Consider the following 5,000-nt stretch of genomic DNA (forward strand, 5'->3'; position numbering starts at 1 on the left):
CTTAATGCCGGGACGCAGGGGATTGGCCAACAAGGTAGGAAACTGCCGGGGGGGGGGGATTGGCATTAAAAAAAAAAAAATACTTACCAGCCGGGCTGCTGCAGTCTCCTCCTCCGCGCCGCCGCCGCAGACTCGCGCACAGCGCACAGTGCACCACAGCTAATTACTCGCGCACCGCCGGCGACAAAAAAAAAAAATGGGGACACATTGAGGAAAATCCGGGACATTTCCGGTACACACAGAAAACCGGTACAGCTCCCGAAAAACCGGGACTGTACCGGCAAAAGGGGGACGGGTGGTCACCCTAAGTAAAAGGCTAATCTAAATGTATTTTGATATTTACTGATGGGGATTATGCTACATTGATTAAGTACTGCAGCGTTAGAAGAGGTGGATATTACCTACTAGTTTTAGGTGTAATAGAATTTCCATTGGGATCAGAATATACTTCCTCCTGATCTTTTAGCATGGTTTTTCTTAAAGAATACATCCCAGATTGTGCAGCCAATACACAGACGGGGCTTCCCATATACAAATCCATAAACTTCACTAACTAGCATCAAATGTTTTTTTACTTATTTTTGCTTGATATATATTTTTTGTGTGCAGTTTATTAGATTATTAAACACTGCACTCTGACTTTTACTAATACATATCAGTTTATTCACTGAAACATGACGACCACTTATTATTCATACTCCATTTCTGCTGCCCTTACATATTGGTGTGTGAATGTGATAATATAGGCCACATCTGTCTGTTTAGCTTAAATTGTCAGCCTGCTCGCAGAGAGCATTAGAAAGGGGGTCTGCACACAGAGGGTCTTGGTCCGTCTGTCTGGTAGCTATGTCTGTCGACTCACACAGAATCTCTATCTCTTTGGTAGCTGCTATATATCTGAAGAACATGGTGTCTCAGTACTGGCCAGATTGAGAGCCTCTGGCAGGAGAAGTTGTCTTTCCATTCAATATCCATGAAAACGACCGTCAGGAGATCCGGGATAACATTGTGGAGGGAATCATCCATTCTCCAGATTTAGTGAGGTAAAGCATATTTACATAAAGGAGGATATCATTTCCTTTATATACTCAATGGGAGGCAGAGGATTCAAGGTGAGGAGTTTACCGTCTGTGGGATTGAGAGCTGATACAAATAATGACATTGTTAATTGCCAGGTCAGGGCTTGTATCAGCTTTGCTTTCATGAGTGTGACATGAACATGTTCAGTTTAGCATAATGAACATGAAGCTTCTATTCAATTCTGCCAGTGCCACCTCATCTGTTGCTCCATTCTGTTTGCTAATATAGTGTGTCCACACTAAAAGAGCTGCAGAACTCCTGCAAGTAAATACAGCGTGCCTCTTTTAGTGTGGGCACCCTGTAGGAAAGTGCCTGCAGAAAGTGTTGTCCGCAATAGGGAATATCCGAATGTTTAGAATAAATTTCTAATAGTGTTTCTGTTCTCAGGACTCAACTAACCCTTTGTTTGCGTGTCATCATCAAACATGACTTCCCAGGCCGCTGGACAGGCATAGTGGACAAAATAGGATTCTACCTGATGTCACACATTAGTGGGAGCTGGCTAGGCAGCCTGCTCTGCTTGTATCAGCTTGTAAAGACCTATGAGTAAGCGGGAGATCATGCACCAACCAGTGAACCAGCTCTCATTTCTGCGTTTTGAAGGTTGTCTAGACTGCATTAAAAGGCATTTTGTGTTCCTGGGGGGGGGGGTTTACAGGGGTGGGGGTCAGTTGTGGGAGCCAACTATCTGCTCCAATTATATACATTACCACACAACGTCACCAAATTCTCCTGTTGCAGATCTGCCTCTATAGAAACACTAAGCGCAGCAACAAGAATATAAAAGCTTTTGTCATTGATTCAAAAAGATATGTGAATTGTCTCTTTTTTTTGTACTCAAATTTTATTAAATGCATCGAAAAAACAGAAAAGTGAAAGTACATCATTACTTTGGTTACAGATCTCAAGGTGCGCATTTATCTCACAATGATTTTCTATTACATATAAAAAATCTTGGCATCTACTGTCATGAGAGAACAGACAATATATAGAATAACCGGGCCAGATTGACCAAGACTAGGATATAGTAAACTGAATGAGTTTATTTCCTATGAGCAGAACAGACAATAAATCAAGCAAATAACATTACAGAAATATTTACACCTACTGGGGTTGGACAAGGAGATATTCAGCCGAATAGCAGCTCCTTAGTTGTTATAGGTCACGACAAGCACGACAAGCACGACAAGCACAGGAATAAGGGGTGCAAGCAACATTTAGACACAGGCCCCCCATTCCTAACATGGCATTTCAGTTATTGGTGAACAATTACCTTGTCTCAATCACAGGTTGCCAGGTAACGCGAGAAGCAGGGTTTACCCAGCCCCCCATTAATACACCCCTCCCCTGTAGCTACTTGGCCAGCCCATTTATAAAAAAACTATGACCTGATGCCTTCGTTGTCATCCTGTCTAGCAAAAATGCTTATTGGGCAGGGGTCTTTCATGTAGCGTGTTACGTTTGACAGGTCACAATGGTTAGTATCGATCTGTGAGAGCTGGCTTCATAGGCAATGAGGCGAGTCACCTCTATTGATGTACAGGTTTTTTCTCACCTCTGAGAACTTCTCCACAACAAAGCCTTTCAAGTAACCTCCTTTGATTGTACAATTACATATCAAAGCGGCCATTTGGCAAGCTTCCAAACCACAGTTATACTAAAAACAGCGATAACTCATAACTATATTTCACATGTCATAAATCAGATTAAAGGTATGTATGCAACCTGTGTTCGTTGCATAGGAAAACATATCAAAATGTCAGCCTTGTAGCACAAACACATACAGAGATATGGTTCTATGGGGTTTACATTATGACAAATACACAGTTAACCCCTCTCTCCATGTTAATACATAACATAGCAATGAATTCTGCTGAAGTGGGGGAATTCAGATCAACATATACACAGATCCCATTAACCCCTCATATCCATATCATGATAACAGGATATATACAATAACACACTGTACTGCTGGGGTAATACATCTAAGACCTGGGACAATTTGGCTGAAGCGGGGAAATGCAGATCCACATATACACAATATGGTTAACCCTTTCCCTCCCAACATGATTTATACACACACAGTAATATAACACAGACTGCTGGGGAAATACATCTCAGACCTGGGGCAATTCTGCTGAAGCAGGGGGATGCAGATCAACATATACACAGATCCCATTAACCCCTCATACCCCGATCATGACATATGCCTAGTACAATTCTCTCCCTTTCACTGATATAACAATAGATTACATTTTCCTACCCATCTATAAGCAGAGTCGAGCTCGGCCCAACCTGTGGGTTTCATCTTTGTGATTGGATGGGTCTAGAGAGGAAATTAGAGAAAGTAAAGAACTTAGAAGAAGAGGGAAGGACATGACAAGGGGGAAGGCGGGGTGAGGGGGAGGACAAGGTAAAAAGGGGGAGTGGGAAAGCAGGAGGAGGAGGGATGGGCAAAGTAGAGGAGGAGGGGGCGGTCCGCCGATCCACGGGCCCAACTCGTTCCTTACACATAGTCGGAGCATTGATATTTTTGGGTATTGAGGCGTCGGGTCCTTTATTTTGTCTCTAGAACTCTGCTACAGTGGGTCCTAGTTCCGGCCAGGTCTCTGAGCTACCCACGGTTCCCAAGTCCTGTAGAAGTCTTCAGCCGACTGTCTCAGGAAAGCCATCTTTTCCATTTCCATAACCTTGTTGATTCCCCCTATAACCGCTCTCCTAGAAGGGTGGGCTAATTTCTTCCATTAGGCCGCAATAGCACACCTTGCTGCCGTAAGAATAAATGAGATTAGCTTTTTCACCTGGCTCTTTTACAGGCTTTGCTAATAGGAAAACCAACGGGTCGATAGGAACAGAAAGGTCCGTAACTTCCCTAATAAGGGCTTGGATCATTTCCCAGTAATTTTGGATAACCGGGCATGACCACCAAATGTGGACCATGTCGCCCTTCTGTCCACATACTCCCCAACAGAGATCAGACACCAGAGGGTATATCCGCTTCAAGCGTGCTGGGGTGAGGTACCAATAATACATCATTTTATAGATATTTTCTTTAAGTATAGAGCACATGGATGTTTTGGAGGCAAATTCCCATATGTCCTCCCAATCGTCTCTTTCTATTTCAATATTAAGATCTGTGGCCCATCTTGTCATGTAGTCATGATCAGAGGTGTCCACAGCTGACTCCACTCCCGCATAGATCCTAGTGATCAGGCCCTTTTGATAGCAGCCTGACGACGAGAGAGAAAAAAAACCGCCGCCTGACGGGAGAAAAAAAACGCCGCCTGACGAGAAAAAAAAGCCGCCGCCTGATGACAAGAGAAAAAAACCCACTGCCTGGCGACGGGAGAGAAAGAAAACGCCGCCTGACGATGGGAGAGAAAGAAAACGCCGCCTGACGATGGGAGAGAAAGAAAACGCCGCCTGACGAGGGGAGAGAAAGAAAACGCCGCCTGACGATGGGAGAGAAAGAAAACGCCTCCTGACGATGGGAGAGAAAGAAAACGCCGCCTGACGATGGGAGAGAAAGAAAACGCCGCCTGACGATGGGAGAGAAAGAAAACGCCGCCTGACGAGGGGAGAGAAAGAAAACGCCGCCTGACGAGGGGAGAGAAAGAAAACGCCGCCTGACGAGGGGAGAGAAAGAAAACGCCGCCTGACGATGGGAGAGAAAGAAAACGCCGCCTGACGAGGGGAGAGAAAGAAAACGCCGCCTGACGATGGGAGAGAAAGAAAACGCCGCCTGACGAGGGGAGAGAAAGAAAACGCCGCCTGACGAGGGGAGAGAAAGAAAACGCCGCCTGACGACGGGAGAGAAAGAAAACGCCGCCTGACGAGGGGAGAGAAAGAAAACGCCGCCTGACGACGTGAGAGAAAGAAAACGCCGCCTGACGAGGGGAGAGAAAGAAAACGCCGCCTGA

At 45.1% G+C, this 5,000-nt stretch overlaps 1 long non-coding RNA gene across 3 annotated transcripts in view; it reads left to right on the forward strand.

The window, feature by feature from the left end:
• LOC142486088 (uncharacterized) overlaps positions 1–1,717 on the forward strand; it is a 7,572-nt gene extending 5,855 nt beyond the window's left edge. For all 3 annotated transcript variants that reach the window (XR_012798782.1, XR_012798783.1, XR_012798784.1), the window contains 2 exons: positions 887–1,043; positions 1,468–1,717. This is a non-coding gene — a long non-coding RNA (uncharacterized LOC142486088). The remainder of the gene's footprint in view (positions 1–886; positions 1,044–1,467) is intronic.
• Positions 1,718–5,000: the final 3,283 nt, after the last annotated feature.

Source organism: Ascaphus truei, unplaced genomic scaffold (genome assembly GCF_040206685.1).
Source record: "Ascaphus truei isolate aAscTru1 unplaced genomic scaffold, aAscTru1.hap1 HAP1_SCAFFOLD_729, whole genome shotgun sequence".
NCBI lineage: Eukaryota > Metazoa > Chordata > Amphibia > Anura > Ascaphidae > Ascaphus > Ascaphus truei.